At 43.0% G+C, this 12,038-nt stretch overlaps 1 long non-coding RNA gene across 1 annotated transcript; it reads right to left on the bottom strand.

Annotated features, from left to right (window-relative positions):
* Window positions 1–891: 891 nt before the first annotated feature.
* LOC147605817 (uncharacterized) lies at window positions 892–4,023 on the bottom strand. The gene is made up of 2 exons (XR_015265062.1): window positions 3,855–4,023; window positions 892–1,413 (listed from the first exon to the last, which is right to left on the bottom strand). It is a non-coding gene; the product is annotated as an uncharacterized LOC147605817 (long non-coding RNA).
* Between the last annotated feature and the right edge of the window lie 8,015 nt (window positions 4,024–12,038).

Below are 12,038 nucleotides of genomic sequence, written 5' to 3'. Positions count from 1 at the left end.
TCTTGTCTCGGCTCTAAGGTTTGTCGTGGAAAAGTTTCAGGCATGTGTTTTGCCCAAGAACTTTGTTGTACTTACCAAAGAAGATGTTTTTTCTTATGCCCTATAGCACATGGAGTTATCACCAAGGATAGCAAAGTGGGTGGTGCAATTATAGGAATCTGATTATACCTTGTAGGTCAAGAGGTCTACACAAGCTTGTTCAGTGGACGTGCTTACAAATAGATGCTACGAAAAGGCAGAAAGGGATTGTCCTGTGAGGGCTCTTCCTCCTCCTCCAGAGCCAAAGATTTTGTCTGGAGCCCATAGTCTACTTTTTGATGGTGCCTAAAGAGCAGCAAACCCTAGTAATGTTCTATAACCCCACAATATTATTACTTTCCATGTGTAAAGGATCTGATGAAAATTTTGCTTGACTAACATGATTTTGCATGTTGGCATATCAATGTTTGCAAAGTGTCGATGACTCACCTCTTGTCATCATGGCATGTAGGAGAATGTGTTGTTCCATTTCTTTTAGAGGGAGCTTATTAGTGCTTTCAATAGAAAAGAAAATTATATATTCTCCACTTTTAAGGCAAGCTATTCCATATTTATGGTAAAACTGAATAACAGGACCATAAGTTATTATTCTACCAATACCACAAGAAGTATTAGACATTTCCCATCTATAATCTCCCACTTTATCGATTACAAAAACATCATGAGCTTTTGCAGTCGAGGCGTAGCACCCTAGCAAGGTGCGGTGGGGCACAAGGCTCTTTTTTTGGGGGGGGGGAAGGCACCCACACCGCACCTAGCTAGGGATGCAAAACCTCGCAATGTTGAATATTGCAGGGAAACATGAGGCCCAGGGGGCCTCTTTCCCACAAAGGAAAATGCTGTGAACACACGTCTGCAACACACATTCTTCTATTATTGGTAAGAAAAAAATGTAGCCCAAGCATCAAAATACTATTGACAACAGAGATGCCTCTTTCATTTTGATGTTGGAAATGTGGTGACATGGGCTATATAATAAAACAAAGAAACAAATGAAGAGCAGGTGACCAGTGAGCTCAGTCTAGGTATCTTATATCTTCATGATCGTGTTCACATTCATACTTTTCTTGAAGTTTGAACTGCTTGCTTGTTAGCGCTTTGGGCCATTCCAACACATTCCCACGCAACTTCCAAAACCATCTTTTGCACAACAATAATTTGGTATGCCTGTTGGACACAGGTTTAGACATGATCCCAACCCGTTTTTGAGGCAACAATAATAGTTTACGTTGTCCATACAAAGTTGCAGACATGATCCAAACCCGTTTTTCAAACAGCAATGATAGTTTATGCCTACAGTGCACGTCTGCTTGCATCCCAATCCATTTCTGAGACAGCAGTACTCAGTGTCTGCAAGCTGGCGACCAATCATTCCTGCCATGAAATACCATTATTTACTTCTCACATTAGTAGTGGTTGTGTTAATTTAGCCTTAAAGATAACAATATTATTCAATGCACATCTATGCAAAACAATTACAATATATAAGCCCTAACATCAAAAGAAGTTTTGGGCATTGCCCCCATGTGGGAAGAAATCCACTTTCCCTTATGTTTCCATATAGAGATCACGAGCTTCCCTTACCTAGCTAGGAAGGGTGCAGGGCAGGGCACCTCCTTCTCGGCTGGTGCACCCTGCCCCCACTACACTTGGCTAGGTGTGCTACTCCTTGCCTGCAGAAGCTCATGATGTTGTTGTACTCGTCAATGTGGGAATCATTGTGGATCAGAAATGTCTAAAAATTCTTGGGCATAATCTTCGACACACAACCTAACAAAAGTTTCAATCAATAGAGCTATGTATGACATAAATAATCAATGCCCATCTATTGCACATGTTCAACACACATCCCAACAAAATTTTCGGTCGAAGCTATATATGACAAGCACTCTTTTAAGATTTCCGAATCACACACCCATGTCATTAGAATCCATTTCTATGAATGAGCCATCACAATCCTCTACATAGCATGTCCCTACCATTCAATTCAACTTATATAAATGGGCCATGACCATATGTATAGATAAGGAATTGCCAATCACAAATTCATAGAAATTGGGCTTACACCTAGTGTATCCCTATCATTCAACTCAATTCCTATGGATGGGCCATAACCATCTATTCATACAAAATTCATCCTTATACATTTGCTAACGGAAACATTTTTAGAAATTGGGCTCGTGCACACCACATAGTAACCTGGATATGGTCAAGGCTTGGGCTCAAGTTGTGAGCCCAAGTGTGCAAAATTCTTCCCCGTGCCTTTGGCTATGCACAACCGAGAGGTTGTGGGTTCAAGCCTTGGAGTAGCAATGTTGTGTATAGTTCCCTCAAGAAGAGGCCCTTAAGAAGAGGAGGGGCTTGACATGTGCGTTGACAAAATGGAGGTCAAGTATTTCAATAGAAAAAAAGGGTTAGTCTCATACATTCATCACGATCTGAAGGCCTTTTAAATAGGTAGGTTAGGAGCATTTATAAACCTGAATAGCACCACTTACCTCCCTTCCATTGGACAAAAAACAAACAACTATTTAATTGGGCAAAATATAAAGAACACTCTCTTTTTTTGCTAAAAACTCTCTCAATTTACTCTCTCTCTCTCTCTCTCTCTCTCTCTCTCTCTCTCTCTCTCTCTCTAGAGCATTATGCCATGATGTACATGTTGGTTGGTTAAGAAGGTGCAATAAAGCTTCTCTATCTAGAGGTATTATTGGTCTCTCAATGACAACCCCAAGATTGAAGATATGCAGCTAGTAAATGAAGAAGAGGGGGTGCGGGGGCGTTGGTTATCATTGATGTAGAGGCTGTAGAGGTCGTTATAGTGTGCATGGTTGCAAAAATCCTGCCTCATGTTGTTGCTAGAGAAGCTACACACTAGAAGTGTCTTGTCTCTCCCCGAACACCTTTACTCTTGTCCGTCGAGACCATAGATAGCTTCCTGTAGCACTAATCCCCTCAATTGAACCCATGAACTAGCCCCAGCTTGACAAGATCCATACACCCACTACTACATCACACCTCCACAAAGGCTTAGAACATACACCCACTACAACGTCACACCCACACACAGGTTTATGAACGGACACTCATTAGAACACACCACCACCCATGCTAAAGCTCGTGGAACAAATACAAATGCGGTTACTAATAGAAAGACACCATTATCATGCAGCGATTGCTACTAAATTTATTTATGCTTGGCTAAACTTATGTTAATTAACCTCACATAAAGTACGACTAAGAGACAATTCCAACAATTGTACGTCCAACTTGTGAGTTTTTTTTCAATTTATAATAAAAAATTCCCTCTTTAAATATCTATCTGTAAGTTCCAAATAAATAGAATGTCCTCATGTGATGAACTCATGTGACAGGCACATATTTTTTGTAAGTGACTCCCCCACAGCTCTTAGGTGATGGTGTGGCTGTAAAAGGCCAAGCCTACGTCATCCATGGAGTCCGCACGAATGCCTTAGGTGTCCATTTAGCTATCAAGACGGCTCACATGATGGCCGTTTGAGAGTGTAGGCCCATTTTAATCCGATTTTGAGGACAATGCCCCAAGAGTTTAGGCCCACTCTATTGGCCAACAGCAGTTTAGGCCCATTCTTAACAGTATTAAAGTTTAATGCAATTTTGAGGACCATATGTAATAAAGCTAAAGAGTACTGGATCGCAATCAATTATACACACTAAAAGAATCAATTATGCACGCTAAAGATTCAACTATGTTATAAAAGTAACTTACGTCCTGAGAAATTGCAATTTATTATTAAAAAAAAATAGTGTGCCACTCGATGGTTAGAAGTGAGTACCTCCTTCATAATGACTGCGTGTGGGTTGTGGTAGAATTTGGGTTATAGCTGCGGGGTCTGTCTCATGGCATTCAAGCGCTCCTAGCTGGAGGTGGAGGAAAAAGAACAGAAGCAGCGCACGAGCAGAGAAGAAAGCCATGGCCACAAGAGTCCAGACTATCGTAGGTGCTTGCTGGGTGAGAACATAGGAGTCCAAGCTGCATTTATTTATAAAGATGATGAATTAGGGAGGAGAGAGAACCGAAAAAAATAAAAAAGGTCGTGCCGCGAAATGGTGCGTTCCTACAGCGGCCAGCCGTGTATTCCGCAGGCGACACGCGGGCACCAGCTCGGCTGAGCATCGATCTCATCACCCCATGCTCCTCACGTCCCTTATAAAATCTAGCTTCAGAAAATAACGAGGCGATTTCAGTTAGATTAAAGACAAGCAGGCGCATTAAAGCACGGGGACTCGGGAGGGGAATATATATCAAATTATGCATGCAGCACACGAGGTCGCGGTGTTCGAAGCTGGCCACGTGAAGTGGTACTGATGGTGTGTGAGAGAGAGAGAGAGAGACGTGGTGTTTGAGGCCCGGTTGTAATTATACTTGATGCATGTGATTATATATACTTGTGTTGCATGTGATTATATATTTTTAAGTTTCTTATATTTAATTATGTATAAGCTTTCTTTTTTCTTCTTCTTTTTTGTGCAGAGAACAGAAATTTATTAGATTAACAGGAAATGTTACAAGTTACCATGAGGAATGTCCATGGTAAGACACTCAGAGAACATAAGCCAGAGAGTAGAGGCGTAAATCAAGCAAGCCACATGATCCTATACAATCGACAAAGATATTCTACCAACACAGGGCTCAAACTGTTGTCGAAAGAGATACTGTTTACATCAGCAGACTTACTGGTACTACTATGTAGTTCATGGTCAGACAGGAGGCTAGACATTTGTTGGACTGAATCGAAGCCTCTTTTGATATCATAGTCCTTCAGAGTGGTTCCTGCTGTACATATATGACTTCATCTTCCATAAGATGTGCCTTCATGCTCTGGGATGACTGTTTTTCCTGCATATGATCACCTCCTGGAACTTCTGCAGAAAAGCCATACCATTTACTGTGGGGTACTCCAATAATATCTCTCTCCATTTTCTCCACTGTTTGTCTTTGAAATGGGGTTGATCTTCCAGCATCTTTTTGATTTGTTAGAGCCAACCGCATCTCCAATGTCTTCATAAGCTGTAGGGTGCTGTCCAAAAATCCATGAAAATATTGGTTGGTTCCTGTGTCAAAAGTGTAGGCATTTCTTTGTTTCCAAATATGCCACAGAAGCAATCCTCTAATGGAGTGCCAGACAAGAGGATCCAGCTGCTTGCAGACTCCAAGCAACACTTCTTGCCAGCCAATAGGCTCCGATTGCCGGGCCTTCCCCATACCATCGTACCCAAACATGCTCCGATTGTGACCAAACTTTGCAAGCATGTGGGGGGGACCCATCCCCACATGCTTGCAAAGTTTGGTCCCTATCGGAGCATGTTTGGGTACGATGGTATGGGGAAGGCCCGGATTTTCCATGGCCTCTTAAGCACCAAGAGACTTCAAAAACCCGCACTGGGCGCTAATTACCAATCCAAACATGCTCTGATTGTGACCAAACTTTGCAAGCATGTGGGGGGGACGCACCCCCCCATGCTTGCAAAGTTTGGTCCCCATCGGAGCATGTTTGGGTACGATGGTATGGGGAAGGCCCGGATTTTCCATGGCCTCTTAAGCACCAAGAGACTTGAAAAATCCAGACTGGGCGCTAATTACCAATCCAAACATGCTCTGATTGTGACCAAACTTTGCAAGCATGTGGGGGGGACCCACCCCCACATGCTTGCAAAGTTTGGTCCCCATCGGAGCATGTTTGGGTATGATGGTATGGGGAAGGCCCGGATTTTCCATGGCCTCTTAAGCACCAAGAGACTTGAAAAATCCGGACTGGGCGCTAATTACCAATCCAAACATGCTCTGATTGTGACCAAACTTTGCAAGCATGTGGGGGGGACCCACCCCCACATGCTTGCAAAGTTTGGTCCCCATCGGAGCATGTTTGGGTACGATGGTATGGGGAAGGCCCGGATTTTCCATGGCCTCTTAAGCACCAAGAGACTTGAAAAATCCGGTTTGGGCGCTATTTACCAATCCAACCATGCTCTGATTGTGACCAAACTTTGCAAGCATGTGGGGGGGACCCACCCCCACATGCTTGCAAAGTTTGGTCCCCATCAGAGCATGTTTGGGTACGATGGTATGGGGAAGGCCCGGATTTTCCATGGCCTCTTAAGCACCAAGAGACTTGAAAAATCCGGACTGGGCGCTAATTACCAATCCAAACATACTCTGATTGTGACCAAACTTTGCAAGCATGTGGGGGTGGGTCCCCCCCTCATGCTTGCAAAGTTTGGTCCCCATCAGAGCATGTTTGGGTACGATGGCATAGAGATTTTCAACAAACAATATGATAGCCAAAGTGTTAAAAAATATAATAAAATCAAGAACATCAACTAAAATGTAATGATACTCAATAATGAAAAAACTCATAATGATATAAACATCAAATAAGTACATCAGAATGAAAATGAGCTACCCCAGTTAGTCTGAGGTTAGTCACTGCCCAAAAATCTAAGTACAATGTAAGTGAGCTAACCCAGCTAGTCTGAGTTTAGTCACTATCAACGGCAACCCAATCAAAATCGTCATCTCTAACTGCCGTCGACGTGCGCGTCGAGGCTGCTGTGCACGTCGAGGAGGTTGTGCCGGCTGCGGGGGTCGTCGAATGTCTGCGGGGAGGTCTGCCTCAAAGGCAGGATCGTGAGCTGGTGCCGGTGTACTCGGGAGCTCACGAGTCCCAAAAGCTGCTATGGCCCTCTCTCTCTCTCTACGTCGTGCTAATGCAAGACGCCTCTGTCTGTAAACCCAAAATCTATAATCTGCAATGGTACGTGTCTGCCACTCTGCTCGTGTAAGCTCCTCTGCTGTAAGGACACACTGCTCATGAGAAGCAACACTGCTGCTAGCACCATCACCCGAGGTGCCACTAGGACCAGCACCACCCACGCGCTCATATGCTGTGATCTGGCTCTCATGTAGGACTCTCTGGTAAGCATCAAACTCATGTGAGCTCCACTCAATCTCAGGAGGCACCTCAGGCTCCTGGGCTCTATCGTCAAAGGCGTCGAGTCCCAAGTCAATAGTAGCTGATGTAAAATCAATAGGCCTGCCAGTCCTAGCATCTACTCGAACGAGGCCTGGGTGAAGATCATCGATGCCCAAAACTCTGTACGTCGCTAGGTCGACGCATGCACGGCAGGAGGGGCATGCTGAGAACCGTACTAGCTCCTGGGTGATGCAAGACAAGTGGAAAATATGTCCACATCCCAGGGCATATCCACCTGTACTATCAATGTCCTCGATACATAAAGCGCAGCACGCATCACGTAGGAAGGGTGGTGCATCCTGCGGGAGAGGTCGTCGAAAAACCTCTGTGAGGGACAGGCCATGGATATAAAGGTAGGTAAGGCACTGTCACGTCCGAGGATCTACGAAACTCTCGAACATGCAGCATCAACTGCTCTGCCCTACGCTGGGCAATCTGCTCCATAATCTGATGATGCTGTGCCTCAGCTCTACCTCGGTCCGAGCCTACACAAAAAAGTAAAGCATTAAAATAATTGATTAGTCTCTCATTAGGTATTACTTAAAGAAATTTATAACTTAGGACCTTAATTATAACTCTTTTACGTGCAAGAGAAACGTACTTGCTGGATGTCGGACTCTCTCAGATGCTGTGCCTCTGCCAGTAGAGCTACCTCTGCCATCTGTAATGCAGCTCTGAGGCGGTCAATCTCCGCTCTCGCCTCTACCAACTCCTGAGTGAGTCTCTCAGTGGTAGGTGTGGGAACCTACGTGACACAATCAACCACGCTGCTCATGTAAAAATATAGAAAAGTATATATAAACATGTAGATAAATGACCAAAAAAACTTAAGACGTAATATATATGTAAATACCTCGACATCTGTCGTCGGTATAGATCGTGAGAACAGGCGCACCACGTGCTGGATGCTCTCCGTGGTACTCCGTACGTCAATGCCGACCTGGGTGCCAAGAACCTCTACTGTCGACAATGGCACAAATGAAGGATCTGTTTGGTAGGTGCTACACGAAGGGCTGGTGGAGGCCACCTACCCTGGTCCTGGAGACGGCCTCGGCCAGCACCACCACCCGGACGATGGCTGGTGTAATCCACCTCCTCCCCTAAGACAAACTCCGTATATAACTGCTTTGGGAAGTATATGGGAATCTGGCGGTTGTTCGGCATCCTCCCATATGCGGCAACATATCGACTATAGATATGTGCCGCCATACGAGGATGCGAACACCGCGAAATAGTAAGGGGCTTGCCCGCCCCAGGCCTCATCCCACGACTATCGAGGAAAAGATCTAGGTAGGCTCCATCCCTAATAGGAGCAAGATCACAGACTTGACGATATGTCAGGCCATGTGACACAAGAGCAGCGCGATGGTGGGCTATCCACTCATCTACATAAACAATATCGTGAAGGCTACGAAGGGACAAAAGCATCGCCTCCAAGTCTGCCACGATATGTAATGTAGACGGTGTGTCTCTAGCACTCCTACGGATAGCCGCTAACTCGCGGTCTATCTCCGCGATGAGGTCCACAATAGATGAGCGGCCCTCCTCGTGTGACTCCATGCTAAAACCTAAGCCAAACACAAAGGTCCAATGTGAAGGGTCTAATGCTTAGTGCTAAGTAGCACTAATGAAGCTATAAAACAATGCTAATGGGGTCACTAATGCTAATCCAAATCAAGAGAGCAAGGAGAGTGAAAACGACTTGTGACAATGAGGCAAAAAAAAAAGTTTTTCGGTTTTATAACCTCGATCGAGGTTCGGTAACATCATGCAATTTAGGGTTTGCAAGATTAACGCTCTGGATATTAGGGTTAGTGCAACATACGACCAAGATACACACTTAATTTTAGGGTTGGGGAAGGATCGACGGCTGAGATTTGATATTACTATCTCGTTCGAGGTACATGGACGGCCACGATTTAAAGTCATTACCACGACAAGGTATGTCGACGGTCAAGATTCATTATATACCTCGATCGAGATATTTAAACGGCTGAGATCGCATCTTCGAACGTACGTGAATGGACGGTATAGATTGCGTTTACATATCTCGATTGAGATATTTGGACGGTGGATATTGCATCTACGTATCTCGATCGAGATATTTGGACGGTGCAGATTGTATCTCTGTATCTCGATCGAGATATTTGGACGATTGAGATTTGATCTCAGTATCTCGATCGAGATACGGGGACGGTGGAGATTGAATCCCATTACCTCGAACAATGAATGGTCGCGATTTGATGTTAATTTCTCGTTCGAGATACGTGGACGATGGGGATGTGCTAGTCAAATATGCCTAGGGGGATACAGCGTGGCCCTGATGTGGATCCGAGTGGCATAGATATCTCGATCGAGATAATGTGGTGGCGGTGACATGTATTGGTGACATGGATGACGCCTGGAAACCCGGACCTGCTAGCGTGGCATTAGTTGGCATCTCGATCGAGATATGTCGATTTAGGCTTGGAAGGCACGTGTCGTGTTTTAATTCGCGGCACTATCACGATCGAGGTACTCCGCCCGAGATGCATGGATGTCCCAATTTTAGAGAGAGTGAACGAAAGTGAGTACCCTCATCTTGCAACCACCCCAATCAAGAGCTCAAGGTATACATACATATTCTTTACCTTGTGCTTCCTGGGAACAAAAAGTGCAAGCATCACATGACTCTTCTTGATGGGAATCTATGGAGGAATATTATTGTAATTTACAACAACAATGGGCCATGTGGAATATGATGTAGATATCAATCCAAATGGGTTCACCCCATCCATACCCAATCCAAGCCGTAAATTAAGGGACTCATCTTTGAACTTTGGCCATTCATCCTTAATGTGATCCCAAGTTGGTGAGTCGACAGGAATCCTCATCATGCCATCGGTTGCACGATGGTTCAAATGCCTTGTTATTAACTCAACTATGGATTGACACCGGAACATATGTTGAATGCAAGGTGTAATAGGAAAGTGCCTCTCAACACCTTTTGAAAAATTTTTGCAACCTGTAGATCCTTCTTGTAAATGATCATCTCCACAAATTGGACATTGCATGACATTGGCACACCCCTATATAGTACACAATCATTTTATGACATGCATGAATTTGAGTGTAATCTATACCAAGATTGTAAAGTAATTTTTGAGCATCACTTCTTTTTGCAAGCATCAAATTTTTTGTTGGGAGCATCTTCTTTAATAATCAGAGTAGGTTATTTTCACTATTATCACTCTGTCCATATGTTGTTTGCAAGTTGAGGATTTCCAAGCATGCCCAAAAAGTTTACATTGAACCCTCATACAATGGTGCGTTAGCCTCCTCGTGACACATCCCTCTTTCATGTATTTCAAAGTTAGGTGTGTCTTCCTCACCCTCACTTTTGAAAAAAGTGAGTCATAATCTCCTCCATAATATCCTCTTCCTCTATCTCATATGGAGGAAATCCTGGGTCTTCCAAATTTATTGAGCATGCTCCACTTTCCAAACTCATTATTACGAGATGCTTGTATCCTTCCTCAAGTTTCCCCAATGATAGAATAATGAGGCATATTATGTAGTACTTGTGCACAAATTTCCATGCCCTACTCATCTTGATGAACCATATTTAAAAATGACACTCAACATTACATATCCAAACCATGGGTATACATATCATCTCATAAGTTTATATTCTAACCAAGGAAGTGGCTTATATCATCATGTTGGTCGGCATTGGTTCAAATGATCCCCATTTTCTAATATGCTTCAATGTTTATTGCATTCTTGGGTGCTAGGTTTAGGGTTTAGCATAGTGCATAAGGCAAATAGCTTTTGCATAAGCCTTATGCATATAGAGGCAAATAGCTTATGCATGCCTTATGTATAGAGGCAAATAGCTTATGCATGCCTTATGTATAGAGGTTATACAAGATTTATGCATAAGCCTTGTACATAGAGCTTATGCAAGCTCTATGGATAAGGATTATGGCTTATTCATAGAGCTTTAAGCAAGCTTTATGCATAGAGCTTATGGCTTAATAATGCATAAGGTTTATGGGTTATGCGTAAGGTTTATGGGTTATGCGTAAGGTTTATGGGTTATGCATAGAGCTTTAAACAAGATTTATGCATAATTCTTATGCTTGGAGCTTTAAGCTTTCTTGTGTTATTTAAACTTGGAGTGTTCATATGTTATTTAAGCTTTGAGGATTCTTATGTTAGAGAATTGAAAAAGGTCTACATCCTATCTACATATCCAAACTCGCGTATCTCGAGCATTATTCCATATCTTGAGGTAAAATCCAATGTTCTTATCTTGAGGTAAAATCCAATGTTCTTATTCTTCTCATTTATTTTGTTTTCACCCTTGTGTGCTAGGGTTTTAAATTTTATATTCTCTTATGATTTATTTGGATTGCAAGCTTATGGATTACGCATAGAGCTTATGGCTTATGCATGGAGCTTATGCATAAGCCTTATGCATAGAACTATATTCTCTTATGATTTATCTGGATTGCAAGCTTATGGATTACGCATAGAGCTTATGACTTATGCATGGAGCTTATGCATAAGCCTTATGCATAGAACTTTAGGAATACGTCTTATGAATTTTATAAGCTCTATACATAAGCCATAAGACATAAACTCTATGCATAAGGCTTATGCATAGAGCCTTACGCCGCATAGAGCTTATGGCTTATGCATAGAGATTTAGGTATAAGCCTTCTTATGCATGTCATAAGCTCTATTCATAAGACATAAGCCTTATGCATGTCATAAGCTCTATTCATAAGACATAAGCCTTATGCATAGAGCCTTATTCATAGACCTCTAGGCATAAGCCTTATGCATGTCATAAGCTCTATACATAAGCCATAAGCCATACACTCTATGCTTAAGGCTTATGCGCAGCTTAAGGCAAAGCATTATGCATGTAAAAGTCATAGAGCTTAAGGCAAAGCATTATGCATTAAAAACCTCTATATACAAGCCATAAGCCATAAGAAA

The sequence above is a fragment of the Cibotium barometz genome, chromosome 58 (assembly GCF_041138505.1).
Source record: "Cibotium barometz isolate CiBa-2024 chromosome 58, ASM4113850v1, whole genome shotgun sequence".
NCBI classification, from domain to species: domain Eukaryota; kingdom Viridiplantae; phylum Streptophyta; class Polypodiopsida; order Cyatheales; family Cibotiaceae; genus Cibotium; species Cibotium barometz.
Note: the sequence above shows the minus strand (reverse complement) of the source record. Positions and strands in the feature narration are given on the sequence as shown.